This window comes from Cimex lectularius, unplaced genomic scaffold (assembly GCF_000648675.2).
Source record: "Cimex lectularius strain Harlan isolate CLEC.00 unplaced genomic scaffold, Clec_2.1 scaffold390, whole genome shotgun sequence".
NCBI lineage: Eukaryota > Metazoa > Arthropoda > Insecta > Hemiptera > Cimicidae > Cimex > Cimex lectularius.
This window is the reverse complement of record NW_019393001.1, coordinates 183581-203821: the sequence shown is the minus strand read 5'-3', so window position 1 is coordinate 203821 and position 20241 is coordinate 183581. Positions and strand designations below refer to the sequence as shown.

The 20241-nt window shown below is 35.3% G+C and overlaps 1 protein-coding gene across 2 annotated transcripts in view; it reads right to left on the bottom strand.

Annotated features, from left to right (window-relative positions):
- Positions 1 to 20241, bottom strand: part of LOC106665165 (muscarinic acetylcholine receptor DM1) — a 221613-nt gene that overhangs the window by 19324 nt on the left and 182048 nt on the right. The gene's annotated exons all lie outside the window — the stretch shown is intronic.

The window sequence follows — 20241 nt, the reverse complement described above, 5'->3', positions numbered from 1 at the left end:
TAACAGTGACTTCAAAGATAATCTTATTAGGTACTTAAAATTAATAAATGCGTATGAACTATATAACCAACCAGACGTGGTATATCTCCATTTTTCAGTGTGAATGTATTTATTAGCGTGGGTGATGAGGTATGTCTGAGAGTGGCTGTGACTGAATAGTAGCTCACAGGCCCGCAAAATTAGTTTCGGTAATTATATATTTGTTGTGTGATGTGAGGGACAGGTCACCGCTATCAAGGTTGTAGTAATACCGAGATGCTGTGACCTCTCCAATATGAATGTATTTATTAGCGTGAATGTTTTTGTGTAAGTGGACGTGGATATCGAGGAATATCGAGTACTCCACAAGCCCGTCAAAAGGAAAGAAGTCTAATGGATAAATGAAATTCTGTATATACTGTATGAATGTATTTATTAGCACGAATGGAACGAAGTCGGTAGGATTATGACTTTACTACCGACTTTTTATTTAGTTGTAGGGACAGTTGTGCACCTGTACTCTCAGCCCTATCAACTGTAGATTAGGTAATAATTTTCTTAGCGTGAGTGGGTATTGTTAGTGAGTCTGTAAATATTGAAGTATTTTTAACAAACCACGTGTGGGATGGTAGGACGAGCAACAAGACTCTGTTTGATCGGTAGGAAACAAAATGAAAAGAAGAGATATAGTGAATGAGATAGAGATAAGGTTGAAATGAAACAAAGAAAAATGCGAGAAGCTTATATACGTGAGGTGCCGGCAATGATCCTAGTAGTTAGCCGGCCGAAAGAGAAAAAATGCACCGTTTATATTTACTTGATTCAGAAATAGATGTAAAAACAACCAATCTAATTAAAAGATTAGGCATAAAAACTCCAAAAGAAAATAAATAAAATTGGAATACTCCTGAGCAAAAATATGGACCAGACCAAAACGGCATGTACAGGGTGTCTATTCAATTCGACACCCTGTTTTCTCAAAATCGAAAGGTTATATGGCACAAATTTTTAAATGGAAGCCCGTTGAGTATCAACTTTATTTTTAAATTATTCAGAAATCGTGAGATGCTCTGGTGTGATGAAGGTTTCGGAAAAACATTTTCTTTATCGTGCCAACGTTTCGATCTTTATTGAGATCATCTTCAGGGCCTGGGATTTACAAACATTGTTTACATTTAACAAATACATGTAGGATGTGGAAAAATTGAATTTATACAATGCAAAATATATTTTTTTATATTCAATCAAAGTATTTCTACTCACTCAAAGTGTTTGTCTTCTGTGTAATTTATTTTTTAAAATGAGACTACCAAGAATTGGGCATGTCTGATCTGTTCATCTAGTATGTTCTTCTCTATTTGTCAATATTTTTTTTCTCTCTCTCTTTCTTTTTCTCTCTCTCTTTCTTTTTCTCTCTCACTCTCTCCCTTTCTCTCCCTCCCTCCCTCTCTCTCTCTCTCTCTGTCCCTCTACATTCCGATTTTCAGTGTAATATACCTATTAATATATCGCTCTCACTAAAAATCGTTAATATTTTCTTATGGGGGGTTTCTCTTTCTCACTCTCTCTCACACAAAATCTTTATCTCTCTTCTTTTCTTGCTCTCTCTCTCTCTCTTTCTCTCTCTATCTATCTATCTATCTATCTTTCTCTCTTTCTTTCTTTCTCTATCTTTTCCTTCCTCTCTCTATCTTTTCGTTTCCTTCTCCCTTTCGAGTTAAGGTGCTGTGGAGAGTGAGATGTTGGTGTACTAAGGAGTTTTGAAATTTTTCTGAGAACATTTGCTTGAAAGGATTGGATGCGTTGGATATTCGATGACTTGGCAAAACTCCAATTTCCACTTCGTATTCCCAAAGTGTAAAATCAAAGTAAAGTCATGTGAGTTAGTGTTGACGGCAAGACGGATTTTGGTCCTTGAAGTCTTAGTAGTTGTCCAAGTCTTGATTAAGTTGTCGTCTGAGAGAGTTTTGTGTGAGGATTACTGATCAGTCTGATATCTAGGTATAGTCCTAAGAATTTGATTGGGGTGTAAGTCGGTATCTCTTTGTTGTTGATGTACAGTGAAGGGCAAAACTGTTTCGATGTAACGTACACTGAATACTTTTTTCTTTATTCACTCTTGTCCTCCACTTTTTGCACCAGTCTTTGACAATCTCTTGGGTGATGGAGGTAGCTTGGATAGAAGTCGAGTTAAAGGAAAAAATTGCGGTATCGTCCGAGTAGGTGGTGATGATAGTATTATGGTAGGTAGGTCAGCTGTATAAATTATATAAAGGACGGGGCCAAGAATGTTCCCTTGTGGGACGCCGGCTTGCATCCTTCTGACTTCCGAGAACCCGTTGCCGCACCTCACTTCAAAGCAGGATAGGATAGATAGGATTTCAGAATAAGGAAGCGTTTAAGTTTATAAAGAATGGTGGCCTGCCAAACCCAATCAAAAGGCTGTGTTCCATTTAGGAACGCACCCAAGCAAATATCCTTTACGTATAACATCTCTAGAGCAGAAGCCGTTGCCGAATCTTGGAATTTTGTTGGATCCTGCAATGCTGAGGATTTGGTCATCAGGAATGATTTTTTGAGTTTCTAGGATGGGAGTTAAGCTCTTTAAAAGGAGTCTTTCAAGGATCTTGGACATTGAAGGAAAAAGGGTTGGATCTGTAAGACGATTTGTGGTTGGGAGGATAAGTAGGAGTGAGAATAAGCAGTCGAAAACGATGAGAAAAAGCAAATCTTCAGGTTCTTAATCCCACAACTCTAAGAAGATAGCTAAAGTTAATAACATAAAACCCCGTCTGCGTCAAACTGATATCCTCGTGACAAATCAGTTTAAATATAGGTCCAGCTTATTTGTAAACCCACTAAATATTAAGGTATAATATCAATAATTATTTAAAAAATATTAAAATTGCTAATACTGTTATTTCAAAGAACAAGAATAAACAAGGTCATTGACTAAAAAGCTCGAGTTTAGAGATACAATATTTCGCTATTACTTTCCTTGGGTCTGTTTAACAAAGAGCGTGGGCGTTTTTAGAGAAAAAAATCTCACCGTGGGAAAATGCTAGAACTGTTAATAAAGTGCGGGACAATGTCATAAAAGCGAGCCCGGGGGCGGATGTAATATGTAAGGGTGGACAGGAGTGTAGGCGTCCCAACTACTTGACCGCTTTCAGGAAAAACGTTACGCAAGTGGCATTTATTCACTTTATATCCGGTTATTTGTCTTCAAGGTGGAATTTGTGAAAATAATTAATTCCGGGTGTTGAACCCCTTTCTCAGGAATGTTTATACATTTTACACCTTTGAAACTAATCGTTAAACCAAAAGTGTCGTTAAATTCGTATAAGAACCATAAATGGTTTTATTTTACTTTTTTCATTTCGTTTAAACAAAAACATATTTTTAAACCCATTTATTTAAATTTATTTGGGTTATTAAAAGATGCCATTATTAGGTGAATGGTGAAATAACACTTCCTCGCACAAATGAAACAATTTGCAGCACACCAACGCAATTATTTGTTTTACATCTTTAACCGATAAATGTTTTATCATTGAATTTTTTTATTATTTTCATTATATTTTGTGGTCTATTGACCAAATTATTTCTTTCCATTGATTAATCTTTTTATGTAAGGTTTTGGTCGAAATGAAAAATCTAGTATCACCAGCGGGATTCGAACCCACGACCTTCGGCTCAATACGCCGCTGCTCTACCACTTGAGCTGTCGTCACTAGAACTCTCAACATGACACTTCGTAATGAACATCTACACAAAAACAAACACTGAGTGAGTACAAATACTTTGATTGAGCCTAAAGTTTCTATAATTGTATTAATTCATTTTTTCACATCTTACATAAATTTGTATAAAATAAGCAATGTTTAGAAATCCCAGGCTTTGAATCTCAATAAGATCGAAACGTTGACACGATAAAAAAAATGTTTTTCTGAACCGTACTTCACACCAGACCCCATCTCACGATCTCCAAATAATCATTAACTAACGGTCACCTAACACCTCACATTAATTTTTGACGAAATTTGCAATAAGTATTAATGTATATGTTGTTAATAGATTCAAAACAATTATCGGTGGTTGTTACCCCCATGTCAGGCCCCAAAACTAGTAGGTACTGAAATAAATATAGATTTTTTCCTTGCGTTTCAAACATCAAGCAAAACCGGGTTGTTGTCTGTTGTCTGTGTACTAGTACACATATGTCTGGCGAGTAACGAAAAGTCGGATGAACCGTAAGCCGGGGACTTAACCACCGGAATTAACCAGCAATGATGATGCAACAACCTCTGACGCTAAAAATGCAATAAAATGTTGGCCCTCGGAGGACCTGACTCGTACAAAAAGAGTAATCCTCACGCTATTAGTCAATGCATACTTTTGGGCCAAAGCCCGCGTGTAGAGAGGTTGCTCGATACGTCTCATCTAATTGAAGGGTTTAATTCCTTGGCTCCATATAGAAAGCGTGTAGGAATGCAACCCGATAAAAATTTCGTGCCTCAGCAGGATAGCGAGTATCTGCTTCGCTGTTTCGATTCTTGGAGCAACGGTTTTGTGTCCCTAGCATGTGCTGAGAGTGAATTTAGTGGGAATGTGTAGTGTGAAACGTACGGTGGCGTAATATTGAGTACCCAATTGACCCTCCATTAGGTTAGTTTAAAGGATGTTGGAGGAATATCGAGTACCCCATACTCTAACTGAGTGAATGGTACGTAAATAGAAAATAATGTATTTAAGAGTGAGTGAGAGCGTGAATGGGTTTGGATTTAGAAACTGCATGCGATGGGTGCTGAATTGCTAGTTGCTGACAGCACCCGGAGCCCAACCTCGGTGGCTGGACGGTTAAAACCAACTAAACCGTCAACTTTTTGTTTTAACATGTACGCACGATTGCGTACGCTGCAGACTCGTTTTATGTTCCATGTTAACTTCTGATCAAACCAAGAAACTAAAGTATCTGACAGGCATTGGGAACAGGCAATCCATTGAATAGAGTATAACAGAATCTTTATTCAACATATTTACAATATTTATTAGGTTTCGTTGTCCGATAGACCAAATAAATTCTTTTCAATTAATTAAAGCTTTGGTTGAGATAAAAAAAAGTCAGTGTCACAAGTGGGATTCGGACACACGACCTTCGGCTAAATACGCCTCTGCTCTACCACTTGAGCTATCGTGACTTTGATCCACTCGGACACCCCACCTTTTGAATTTTCCCTCTTTTTTGCCATTTTTCAACTGTCGTGCAATCTATTTGATTCTCGGCGACAATGAAATGGCCACGGAGAGCTTGTGTCCGAGTAGCTCAACCGGTAGAGTAGCGGCGTATTTAGCCGAAGGTCGTGGGTACGAATCCCGCTTATGACAATGACTTTTTTATTTCAACCAAAGCCTTAATTAATTGAAAAAAAAATATTTACAATAGTTTAAACGTATTTACATAGGAGTGCCAGATTATGCTATAACCTCCTGATTCAGAAAATAAGTTTAAGAGTGTTACAACAAGACAAAATTAAGGGAAAAAAAGTAAGAAAAACTCAAAGCAAGGTTTAAACGAAAGAGTTATAAACTCGGCTATGCCGTACATAAAGTCCAAGTCATAGTCCCCAATTTTTCCACTTGAACCTTAACTCACACCGTTCAAAGAAACATTTTGAAAGGCGTTTTATGCGATGTACAATGTCATTCATGTCTGTGTTAATGAGCAAGTCTAGGATGCGGGTGTAGTGCGGTGATGAGATCACTAGTTGTAAAACTTATATTGAATAATTTGAAGCGAGGCGACGTTTGATTGTGATGTCAAGCTCCATGAGGAGCACGCATATAAGAGCATTGGTTTAATCACCACTTTATAGAGAATTTTGATTACTGGGGACAGTTTAAAGTCTCTGCACAGTAAGGGAAACAAGACACGAATTGTAGGTTTGCCTTTATTCACTCTATCCCTTACACGGGCAGGGAAAGTTAGCTTGCTGTCAAGTATTACCCCAAGGTATTTAGCAGTAGCTGACCAAAATATTTTCCGACCCTCAAAAACGACATGCCGATATAACGCTTTGTAAATAGGCTAGTATCCGTTTTTGGGGATTTATTTTAATCATCCATTTGCTACAGAACCTGCATACATGGTCATGATATGTAAATCAGGTTCAATTCGCGATAATTGAGTGACATTAAAAGACCAGCTTCTCATTGGAACGTCGAACCGGGTGATCAGTCTTGCAATCCATGTCGAGAGACGTGGTTGTAGAACTCCTTCAACCTGATGATAAGCTGATAAGCTCGAAATCGATGAAAACAACTTACTGTGAATAGGAACTATTTTTTTTTTAAAGATTACACCGATTCCTTAGTCTGGAAAAATGGTGGGCAGAGTAAAACGTTGATGTTGACATGCAAAAATTATCTCCGTCACCGTTATATTTGGTAATAAAGTTGACGTTATTTATGTTAATTTGGTATAGCGAAACAAATGACATATTGGGGGTGTTCGGGGACGAGAGGTCCCTATCCAATTTTACCGTTCCGATAACGAAATTGTAAACTGGACATTGCATCGATCGAAATGTTTATTAGTAATTTTGAATTAAATAGGAGAAAAAGCCTTTAAGCGGTTTGGCCAGGGTAAAAAGTGGGTGAGGTACTACCCAAATCTAATAGCGATAAATAATCATCCTTTGAAAATAATGCTTTTTTTAATAATAAAATTATATATTCTCCATTATAGACCAATTTATTAGTTTTTATGGGATTTCTGGAATTGAATTGAAATAATTCTTCTCAATTCCCACCATAGCACGGCCTTACTTTACACCAGTCGGCCATTAGAAGTTGTTAATGGAGGTTCATTTGGCTTTCCTCATGATCGTCGTTGAACTGAATTCTTCAGGCTTAAACCAGAGTTAGGCCTAGATAGATTATTTTTAAATAAAACGATCTTCACGCAGTATACCTACCTTTATACTTGTCTTAAAAACGAATTTTTTTTTGATGGACCGCTGGAATGATTAAGTTCAGATTATTTAGCAAATAGGACAAACCTCTACAAAAGAATAATTAATTTCATGCTTAGAATAGGAGTTTCTTCAACTAATCAAAAATTACTACCCGAAAAGGTTGTAGTATCAAAACATATTTTGACGAAATTTAATTATTTAGAAAGTTTTGTTTTGTTTTCATTTCAACGTTATGCATGAGATTGTCACATTGGCGAAATTCGTTTTTTAAACAAATGACAACTTTCTACACTACGGATTATAAATGAAATTAATTTAAGTTAAAATTTGTCTTTGATTTTGAAGCCAGTAATTAATTTTTTCTAAAGAAAACATAATTTAATGTGATCAAAGTTGTGAACATCGAGCATAAAACAAATTTTATTATCCATTTTTCTCGTTGTGTGCGATTATTGTCGTAATCGAAGTGGAAAATTGAGTCGATTCTTTTGTTGTCTGTTATAAAAAAGACAACCACTCTATGTTGTCGGATAAAATGTTCTTCCGGAAACGTACAAACGGCAGACTACGCTGCCCACCCAAAATGACATACTCGCTGTTTCCACCCCCCTTGTGCACGCATCCACCGCCCACAAACCACCCCTATTCATATGCTAAACATTCATTGATTGTCGACACCAACTTCCATCAGGCTTCACACGTCAGCGTGGAATTGAGTTTGAGAATAACATCCTTCTTTTCATCTCCCGGCCCACGCCTCGATAAAGGCAATTATATACTTCTCACAATATCCCTTTACGATCGAAATTCCTTCAAAGCTCTCTTCAAATGCGAAAAGTATTTTTTTAGACACGAAAGTCGGCCTTCTTTTTTCATTGACTATCTAACATAGCTTTCACTTTGAGTAAGTCAACACTCAAACGTTCGTAGATATGCAGAGGAGAAAAATTTAGTCAGCTTTTTTTTACCAGCAAATTCGCTTTTCAATAAAAAAATATAAATATAAAAATCTAATCTGTTTTGCAAATTTTACTCGTTCTTTAAAAAAATATTTATGGCGTTTTTATGATTTTATTTATAAATTGAACTTTCATTAACAGTCATGTGTATATATATATATATATATATATATATATATATATAAAACTGTTATAATGTTATATACAGGGTGTCCCAGTTCCTTCTGACGAAACTCAGGGAATCGATTCTACTCTTTTTTTGAAGCAAAAAATGTCCAGGAGAAAATTTTCGGAAAGTTCTCTATTTTGAAGATATTCGTCAATTTAGGTTTTTTCAACTTTTCACTACCTTACCACATAAAAACGCTTACAACTTCCAAAATGTTGAGACTACAATAAATCCAATTACACCATTTGAAAGAACGCTAAATTTGTTGTAAGATACTTCTATTTGCAATAATCTGAATTACATAAAATAGCCAATATCAGTTGGAACATGTCAAACTTACAAAATTTAAAATTTTGGTCACGATTGCACGTTCTACTGAGGTTACAAAAAAATACCTACAACTTTTCACAAAAACTTCTTCATCTAATAAGATTTACGTTGATATATCCAGGTTTTTAAATAACGTTCTAGTAGAGTTGAAAAATCAACGTAAAGCATATTAGATGAAGAAGTTTTTGTGAAATTTGACAAGTTGTAGTATTTTTTGTAAACTCAGTAGAACGTGCAATCGAGACCAAAACCAAACCAAATTGAGAACTTTCCGAAAATTTTCTCATGAGCATTTTTTGCTGCTGGATAATTCTGTTGTTTAATTTAGACCTAGAGCCAGCCAGTTAGAAAGTGTGTGTAAAATGTGAGGAAAAAAAAAAAAAAAAAAAAGGTATTTCAGATAGTAATCGCTTTTCGAAACTGATGGATAAACANAATATTTACGTTGATATATCCAGGTTTTTAAATAACGTTCTAGTAGAGTTGAAAAATCAACGTAAAGCATATTAGATGAAGAAGTTTTTGTGAAATTTGACAAGTTGTAGTATTTTTTGTAAACTCAGTAGAACGTGCAATCGAGACCAAAACCAAACCAAATTGAGAACTTTCCGAAAATTTTCTCATGAGCATTTTTTGCTGCTGGATAATTCTGTTGTTTAATTTAGACCTAGAGCCAGCCAGTTAGAAAGTGTGTGTAACATGCGACAAGTGACACCGTCTAAAAAAAAAAAAAAAAAAAAAAAAAAAAAAGTATTTCAGATAGTAATCGCTTTTCGAAACTGATGGATAAACACCAAAGAATTTAAAATACTTGCATAAATTTGTATAAAAGTGGTGAAATCACATGGTTGATATTTTGAAGGTAAAATTTATATTCATAGTTTGTTTTAATTTTGAACAAAACTATTTTTATATACAAGAACAGGCTTTAAAAACCCAGTATTCTACAATTAATTAAGGTTTATAGTGAGATAAAAAAGTCAGTGTCACGTGCAGGATTCGAACCCACGACCTTCGGCTTGATACACCGCTACTCTACCACTTGAGCTATTGTAGTAGAGTAGCGGCGTATCATGCCGAAGGTCGTGGGCTCGAATCCCGCTCATGACACTCAATTTTTTATCCCAACTAAAAACTTTAATTAATTGAATGATTTAATTGGTCAGGCGGACCACGAAAAATAGTGAATTCTAGTATTCTACTTTTTTTAATTTTAAGTATTTTTTACTTTAAAAAAAAAATATTATCAACTAAATTTAGCCACCTTTTAATCTAACATGTAAATCTTGTGAAAGGATAAACTTTATGGCTGTTTCGCCCACTGGAAGACTTAATTTCTCAAAGCATTTTGCAAGATGCAAAGAAACAAAGTATTTTTTATCGAAATATTTAAATAAAAGTGTAATAAAAGCGACAGTTTTATTTTTTTACAGATTCAAAAAGATAAATTCTACAAGGAAATATTCTTCCATTATCAAGTTTCTGTTTCAACCTTTCAGCACCCCACCTAATGGACGATTCAATCCAACATGGAACAATAACATCAGTATTTCCATAATTTAACAATCAAATGTGACGCAAAACGTAATATCTCTCTTTCTCAGATAGCTTCCAGCTTAACTTCAACGACGATTCAGCACTTAGAAACCGAAATTGGGAGGGGGGATTTTTATATTCATCCAACATCGGCCCTTCAATTATGCAAATGTCTTTCACTGAATCAGGGAAATTCACGTCGTACATTTTAAACATTAAAAAAATATATTCAACATAAATGATCAATCCAAGATGCCTAAATTAATGATTCACAATTTTTAATAGCTTTCAAGTAATTAAGGTTTTTAGTTAAGATAAAAAAATCAGGGTCACGAGCGGGATTCGATTTTTCAAATGTCGTGTAATCGGATTGGATTCTCGACGACAAATGAAATGGCCACGGAGAGCTTTAGTGAAGTATACTTCATTTTAAATCATTAAATTCATTTTTTTGATTTTTCAAAAATGGCAAAAAGGAGGGAAAATTCAAAAGGTGGGGTTGAGATGGGAAGTTAGTGTCCGAGTGGATCGAAGTCGCGGTAGCTCAGGTGGTAGAGCAGCGGCGTATCAAGCCGAAGATAGTGGGTTCGAATTCCGCTCGTGCCATTGACTTTTTTATCTCAACTAAAAACCTTAATTAATTGTAATGTATTAATTTGTCAAGCGGACCACGAAATTAATGAATTCAAGTGGGGGTATACTTAAATGCTTTTATGCCTCGGGAGCTTCAGCGGTCCCTCAAAAGGAATTTCTAAATACTTTAGACTACGTACTGGAGTAAGACAAGGGTGTGTGCTTAGCCCCATGCTATTTGCCCTTTTTGTGGACGATATTGTTAATCTACTAGAAGGAGGAATTCTTGTAATGCTTCAAAATAAAAATATTATTATATGCGGATGAAATAGTCCTAATTGCTGAGAGTCCGGCTAGTTTGCAAAATAATATTCGAATTTTTGATCCCTTTGTGATCTTTGGAACTTATCTGGAAATTTAAACAAGTTAAAAATTATGATCTTCCGCAATGGGGGTAAATTTGGCAGCCTCTGAAAAATGGTTTTATAAGGGTAACAAAATCCAAGTGGTGAATAGATACAAATATCTGGGTGTTATTTTTACTCCGCGTCTTTCCCTATCTTACCATTTTGAAGAAAGAATTTTGGCTGTAAAAGCAGGTTTAAACTGTGTGTGGGTAAATCTCTTTCGCAACAAGCTTGTACCGTATGAAACCAAACTAAAAGTTTATAATAGTGTCCTGCGCACAGTGGTATGTACCGGCGCTCAAGTATGGGGTTTTCAGTGCTACGAGGTCGTGGAAAAATTTCAACGTTTTTTTGTTAAACAACTTTTCAGCTTACCATCTTTCTCCCCAAATTACATGCTAACGCTAGAACGCCTCCTCTATTCTCGTATACCTTTTCCCTCCGCCTAAAATGTCATAGATACTGAGCCTCTCAGATGATCGACTGCCTAAAATAATCGCTCTACAGATAACTAGAAAGAATATCTCCTGGCTTCTCTAGCCCAGAAATACTCATGCCCCTGGCAAAAAGAATCTGTCGGACCTTTTAATGCTTCCTTACAAAGTAAACGAAGTTCATCGAGAAGCTGTGAATAAGGCGAAAAGCACAGAGAGGTTCTACTTGTATAAGGACCTTTTCAATGAACACCTACTGCCATATAAACCGAGCCTTTCCCAGGACCTTAATATTAGAGATTCTTGTTGGCTATTCAAACTAAGAGGAGAATGTTATATTTGAAATTCAAACCCTGGGTTTTGAATGATCCTCACGATGAAACTTGTCCACTTTGTAACAGCCACGCCAGAGAAGATTCATATCACTTTTTGGGAGTCTGCTCTCTTCTCTCAGAATTGCGTGTATCTTACTTGGGAAAGACAGTCATCTTCAGAGTCAAAATACTGGAATATCTTTCTAACCAATTATCCCCTTTACCGCTAATTTCCTTTGCTCGGCATGCCTGGAGAGTGAGATACGAGTGGCTTTCAGATATGCAATAATTGTCGTGCTTGTACTTATACTTTTACTGCTTTGTTTTTTAGTACTCTATCATGTCTGAATAGGTAATTTGTTCTTATTTAATTATTTTTGTTTTCTTCTTTTTTCTCATATTTCCATCTATTTTAATTCATACACCTGCTACATGTAAATTTTCTCTTCAAATTTCTTTTGTTTTAATATTTCTGTATTTGTAAGCTTTATTATGCAGTAAACTCAGAAGACGGCTTATTATACTTTGTATCAGCGATTCTATTTTTTTGTGTGTATCAATTCTAATAAAGTATTGTGTATTGTATTGTATTCACCCTGCCATCTTTAGATATTCGCGTTTTCTTCACTTGGATCGAACTCCGGTAGCAAGCCAACACCGCCAACAACTTGTAGTTGAGATTGTCCTCTCGGGGCAGCATCAGTCTTATTCTTGGCCATAGTTTGCGATAGTAAAACATAAAGTACGCACAGATAATTAAGAACTTGAAGTAGTTATTACTCGAGTAAAGAATTCAGTTCAAATACACAGTTTATACAAACGTTTTTACAAGTCGATGCTTCGGAATCAACTGGCGCAGTAGATACGACCACTGCGTCGCAAAACAATGAAACAATAATCCCCAGTCTGAGTAAACCCTTAACTCACTTCATTAAAGTACAAACACTACAGAAACAAAAATTAAATAGATGAACTAGGCAACTAAGAACATAAGAACATAAACAATAGAATTCTTTTGAATAATCGGCATCTTTTTGGAGGTTCCTATTTCAAAAATTTCTGCGTTTTTATTTTGCCTGCAAAATTTTTTTTAAAAACTTTTTATTTGTTTTTTACAACTGCATTCTTCGGCGCAACAAGTAAAACAGATATTATTTACATATAAACATGTTAACGGTAGCATGAATGCTTGAACAATTACCACCCAGTGATGGTAGCCGTTAGTAAATCAATACGATGAGCCAGATGTACTCCATCGTAGGAGACCGATGTCAACTGTTAAGGTTGTCGCGGGGCCACCGACGCTTCAGTCTTGTGTTGGATTATTAGGTAATGTGGTGGCTGACAGGTTTTTGACGAAAGGGTTTGGATGATGGGGTAGTTTGGCATGGAACGTTTTGTAGCGGGATTGGGCTAGCTCTGTAACAAAAGGGACATTTAGGTCGGTATGGATGGTGTGATTGGATACATAGAAAGGGGCATGTACTATTGTTCTGAGGATTTTAGATTGAACAGATTGGATTCGATTGAGGTTGGAACGCTTAGCTGTCCCGTAAAGTTCAAGTCCGTATGTCCAAATGGGGGCCAGGAGGGCAATGTAAAGTTTTCTTTTGTTTGTTAGTGAGAGTTTTGATGGTCTGTCAAGTAGTCGTTTAAGCATGAAAAATCGTATATTACAGTCTGTGCGCTTAAGTCGTGTATGGGGTTCCACGTCAGTCGTTTGTCCAGGTAGAGTCCGAGGTATCGTACATGGTTCGCAATTGGGATGGGAACGATGTTGAGGTATACTGGTGGGAGTGTTTTCTTGTTTAGCGTAAATATTATGTTTGTTGATTTTGTTTCGTTGATCTTGATTCTCCACCGACGGAGCCAGCATTCTAGGATGTTTAGGTGATTTTGAAGATTACGGGAAGCAGTGACAAGATCTTTATCAGGAGAAAGGATTGCGGTATCATCGGCAAAGGTGAAGTTGATAGTGTTAGGTTGCGTAGGTAGGTCGGAGGTATAAATTGAATAAAGGAAAGGAGCGAGCACGCTGCCATGTGGACCTGCAAGAATAGGATGGATAGGAGACAATGAATTTTTGTGGGATACTTGAAAGTAACGATTGTTAAGATAGGATTTTAGGATAAGGTAATAGGTTGCTGGTAGGATGTTCTTGAGCTTCCACAGCAGCCCAGAGTGCCATACCCGGTCAAAGGCTTGGTGTTTATTCAAGAACACACCCGGGCAATACTGTTTTAGCTCAAGGGATGTGGAAATAACGTCCATTATGCGATGTGCTTGTTGTACAGTTGAGTAGCAACTCCGAAAGCCGAATTGGTGATGGGGAATTGTGTTTGTAGGAATTTCCTTGGCCAAGTGGATCAATAGGAGCTTTTCCAGTATTTTGCCAATAATGGGCAAAAGACTGATGGGTCGTAGGAGCTAGGAAGGTGATTTGGTTTCTTAGGTCTTGGGAGCATCCTGATGGAAGAAAATTTCCAACAGGTGGGGAAATGGGTTGTTGGACAGCGTTGAATAGGTAGGTTGTAAAGATAATGGCTTTTTTAGGTAGTTGGGATAGGATGATGGGAGTGATTAGGTCGTAACCTGGACATTTCTTTTTGGAAAGGTGTAGGATGGCCTGCTTAACTTCATTAGGAGAGAAAGGTTTTGGAGGGAGGGAGAGAGGTAATTGTTCGTCAAGTTCGTTAAGGTTTTTTCAGAATGGTAGATGTCTTGGATGTCTGGGTGTGGATTGAATACTGCAGACAGGTGTTGGACTAGGAGTTGGGCTTTGTCCTCTTCGGATTTGGCCCAAGTTCCATCTGCCCGTTGGAGAGGAAGAGATATGTTTTTTATATTTGAGGATTTTTCTTGTAGCAGTCCATAGTGAATTATCATCAGTAGTTACTGATTGGGTATAAGTCGAGTATTGGTTGTTTAGGTAATTTCCTGCAAAATTTAACAAAATAAAAATAGTGGATTGTTTTTATTGGGGAAAATAAATGAAATAAATGTTAAATGGAAAACAATAAAATTTTATGGAGGGAATTGATCCAGTTATGCATTTTAAGTTCCTGCAAGTATGCTCTAATCACCTGTATTGATGCTGAAAAGTTTTCTCCTAGTACAAAAATTTGTAGAGCGATAAATTCTATCACAGAATCTAATTTTGAAATATTTCTCATAGTTTATTTTAATTCAGATCATGAACGTAATTAAGCTTAATTATTTATTTTATATACACATTTTAAATGATATGATTTTCTTTTTGTATCACTGAAATTTTGGTACTATTTTCTTTGAATGTACTAGATCAAAAAGAAAACATGTATGTCTAGATTAAAGAAAAGTTCGGATGATTTCTCTGACATTCATGTTGTATATTTTAATATGTTTAGTGCAAATAATGTGGCATATTTGAGAATTTTTTAGTACATATTACATGCATATTTGAGGATTTTTATTGCATGTAAATCCGTGCTCTCGATTCTAGATAGGTACTTTTATGGGTATGTAGTTTATGTCAGGTCCAATTCAAGATAGTAAAATTATTGGAAACGACCAAGTAACATATAAAATTTAATGTTTAACTGAAAAAACTGATACACATATAGGTAGTTTATAAGCGTAAGAAAAAATTCATAAAGATTTTGGGTGTTAGATAAAATCATTACTGTGTCAATTTAATTCAATTAAGAAGAATAATTTAAATAATACACGCATCAGTTAAAACCGAAGTGGGATAAAGGGTGAAATATATGCGAAAAAAGAAGACCCCGTGATTACCCAATTTCAAACAGAAAACACCCCTTCGGATCAGGTTAAAATCACAACCCGTCTTTCGGAAAAACAAAACGCAATTATTTAAATAAAACCGTTTAGAAATCGTACTGTCCTCCAATCAATAAATTTTGCACATTGTAGGCCAAAACAGACAATAACCGAATTATAATCATTGCTGGAGAGTGGTAGGGTTGTTTTTTCCCCAGCAGGTTGCCCGTCCAGCTTACTGCCCCTTTAATTTCTGAGTACTTTCAGTTTAAAACACCGGTGAATACATCAACTTTTGCTCCGTACGAAAAATTATATTTATACACGAAGATGAGGGTGAAAAAGCTTTTCAAACTAACTAAATTTGTTTACTTTACATCGCGTAATTAAATTACCACGGAAACGCAGTCAGATGATTAAGATAATTCAATGATAAATTTAATTAATCAAATTATTTAGATGAAGCTGAAAAATTTGGGTTTAACTCAGGAAATAATCAATACCAGTAAAATAGATTTTTGAGTTGAGCATAATTTTGATCCTATAGATCCAAACCTACAAAAAGTCAAATAGTTAATTTATAACACTGTTATTTAAATAATAAAGTTGAAATAACCTTTCCTATTTATTTATGTTTTGATTAAAAACAGCTGTATCGGATATTTTACCGAAAAGGAAATAATTGTTTGGTCCACTTGAAAAAAATTAACTAATGGAAGGTTTGCAATGTTTAAACATGTTAGCAATACCGATTTGATTTCAAAATAAAAGACTTGTTGTTTATAATAGATTCTCAAGTTTTATCCTGATCCACCATATACCATTTTAGCATATCTATGTTATTTATAGAAGTAAATAACAAAAGTAAAAACTGTAAAGTCCAGTAAAGTAATTCCTGTCAGAAGTCAAATAAAAACCCACTTTCCTTGGATAATATGCTATATTCCTAAGACAATGAAAAAACATCTTTTCAAATATAATTTTTTATGTTTTATGTTCTTTTATCTTTCACCCTACTGACCATCTAATTTTATAGTTTCCTCTTTTTTTTAATTTTTTATATTTCGGGATTTTACAGTCATCTTCAGGATCTTCATTTTTAAAAGACATATGTATAACAAATAAAATTAAAGTGAAGATTTTGATGATGGGTATAAATTTCTTAAACGTCCAAATAAATTGTTAAATAAATAATAAATTTACTTTAAAAAGCAACATGGAATTTTTTTTAAACAAAAACCAAAAATGTTAGAAAAGACAAATTACGCTAAGAAATTTCCATGTTCTAAAACAACATATTTTATTTATATCGCAAAATCCAGAAGCATGAACAGTATTTATAGCATATAAATACAAATACCTTACAAAAGCCGTATTAGCAGTATTGTTTTTATTCCTAAACCAATAGATATTGAAGCTATGGTTTTATATCTTGAGGAAGTGGCCTAACATTCAGATGTCAGAGAAACTGTTTCCAAAACTATTCTCTCTACATAAGAAAATCTATTTGCGACTTTAATGCTTTTAGCATCAAAGAAGAAATATTGTCTTTTTGACATTGATTTTGATTCCATCTGTCTTACATTGTTGCTAAGCCAGATCAGCTTTGTCAATTATTTTCTAAACAAGTTCAATATTTTTTTGAGACATTTGTTACTTTGTCAGTCCAACTAGAATAACTGCACTCTAGTAACGGTAAAACATATTCTGCGAGGGTGTCAACAATTACCACAGGACCAGTTGAGGTTTATCCACGAGTTTCAAATAATTTCTGAAAAAGCAGTGATTGCAGAGAGAAATTGTTTGGATACCTGACGCGGAAAAATGCGTATAGGCGCATTTGAAGTCTTTGTCAAGCGTGCTTTTCCTTATAAAGTGAATGTATATATTAACTTGAGTGTAGCAGAATAAAGATCACCCAACAAACCCAACCAAGCCGGTTAGTTGTTATAAGTTTAAAGAGGGAATTGGCTAGACACCTGCGTTATCTCTAATACAACGATGCCTGCCATTTCTATCAATGTTGTGAAAGGCTGCGTTTTGTATGTCTTTATTAGCGTGAATGAGGATGGGATGTCAGTAAAATGTTGAGTATCTTTAGTGCCAACAATACCATAACGAATACAGGTTGTCTTTTTCAGATGGCCCGGCTGAATTTCTCTTGAACCAATGACGCTATAAAAAAATTATAAACAAATGTGTTTAATATTTTTTAGATGTGTTTCACATTTTACCTTTTCTTCGAGAAAAATTATACTGGGTACCTCAGGCCCAATTCAACTTCAAAATTTTAAATACGTCCCTATACAACCTGATACATGATTTTAAAAGATTTTTTAGGCCGAACACAATGGTTTAAATGGATTTTAAATTTGTCAAAAAATGACAAAGTTATGACACAAAGAAATCGGCAGAGTAATTTCGACGAGGAGCTGAATATTTCTGTATGTTCCCGAAAATCCGAATTCCTCTCTCCTAAATGTTGGAAGGGTTTTAGGTTTTTCAAAAAATAAAATTAGAGTTGTACTCTGGATTTGCAATTTTAATCCGTATCGCTCTCATCTTGTCCAGGAACTTCGGCACTTTGATTATGACAGGCGTCTAACGTTTGTTGCACAAATGTCGATTTGGGAGGCTGAAGGAAACGTGCTTCCATACTTCTTCCAGATGATCCAACCTCTAATGGCATACTAAACCATTGGAATTTTCGAACTTGGGCAGAGGAAAATCCGAGAATTTTGTTCATTTGTCATCATCAGGCGGTTCACAGTATCAACGTTTGGTGCGGACTTGTTGAAAATAATTTAATTGGGCCTCACTTCTGCGAAAATAATTTAAATAGCGCTCAGTTCTTCATTTTTTTAAAATCACTATTAGATAGTGTTTCTCTGCAACTAAGTCACAGAATGATTCTCTAGTTAGATGGATGTCGTGCATACAATTCTTTGCAGGTGGACGTCCCTTCCGGGATAGGTGAATAGGAACTTATGCCGATCTGTTGGCCTTCTCACCCGATTTAACTCTACTTGACTATTTTCCGTGCAGCCATTTAAAAAACAATTTCTACGCCAATCATAACCGATCAACCTCCGTTGAAGAACTGCGACAAAGGATAGAAAATGCTTGTCCATCCATGTCCTCTGACTCTATCGCTCTGAGCACCTGTGAAAAGTGGTTAAAAAGAAAAAAATCTTTGCATCTTTACAGAAGGCAGGCAGTTCGAACATGAATTGTGATTAATAAATAGCAAACCAAAGACTGTTCTTCCAAACTTTTTGCCAGAACTTTGTCATTTTTTAACTAATTTAAAATGCGATTGTTCGATAGTTTTCAGCTTAAAAACCCCTTTAAAATGATATGTCAGGATGTATAGGGTTGGCTTTGAAATTTTGATATTGAACTGGGCCTGAGCTAACCTGTATAATTTTTTTAGAAAAAAACGGTAAACATCTGAAACTAAACTAAAAAATATTAAACACTTTATTTTACAGCATCAACAAAAATTCAGCCGGGTCATCTAAAAGACACCCTGTATATTCGTATAAATGTGTATATTTTAAATGAGATTTTTAAACCTTATTAGCTCGTGTGGAGGTGTTGAATATTACGAGAGATAACAATGGTTCACAATTTCCTTGGGAAATAAAAGATCGCAAAGCCCTTCTACGGGAGCAACAAATGAACAGTGCGGAAACGCGAGGTGGCAAAATGGATGGTAGTCAGTCGGCTGGGGGAAAAAATATATATCATATTTATGATTAAGTAGGTTAGGTTTAAAGTATTTTCAAATGATAAAGTTGAGGATTGTCAATCGATCTTTAAACTGTCGTCAAAATTTGACACGTAGAGAAAAATAAGATTGGTGGCAGAATTACTCCTTGGAGGACTTTTCTTAAACAAAAAGTCATCGAGGCTACGAAAATTAGATACAATTTTATATTATGGAAGGCTTTAATATTTTTGAACATTTGCTTATTTCGTTAAATGAGTATGCATTAAAGAAAACAAATCGCCCGGGTGTAAAATCTAGAGATTCAGATCCATTTTGCCAGATTTTCCAGATGATATTTCCCTTGTTTAATGGCACTTTCGATAAATAACGAGATTTGTTTTTCAACTTAACCGTGCGAGAATGTGGCACGAGAATGTTTTCTTTGTTACGATTTTCCGCTAATTTTCCCCCACGTCTATTTGTAACATTTTCACAACTCTCGCCCGGTCTGGTTAAAGAAATTAAGAAAGTTTAATTGCCAAGTTAACATCTTAGAAAGTGTCTATTTTCAAAGGATCGATCTTTCAATTGGGGCAAGGCATACTGAAAACTTCCAAAATGAAGCGCTAAATCCCGCAAGGCTACAACGGCCGTGTGGTTTCCGTGAACCAATTAACAAGGTGCGTAACTAATTAACTAACACTTTGAACTATGTGTTTATTGTTTAATACACATAGCTTCGGGTATGGAAATTAATTAAACATTAAAGGGTGAGTACAATTTAAAACAATCGTTTAATTCTTACATTAAACAAATTATGTATTTTCCTATTTTTTTTTCTACAGATAATTGCTCATAAAACTTCTATTTCATAAATATTTCCATATTTATATAGCATCCATATTTATATACCAACAAATCCATAACGATCCCTTCAGTCATTCATCGGTATAATCAAAAATTCGTGAACATGTTAATTTTTGCACTTATTACGAAAACTTTAAATTCAGCTGTGGAGTCAGGGCATGGTATAGCAGTCGATAGCAAATTTTATAAGCTTTCAATTGGCCATGTTCCACTTTATCCGATTTC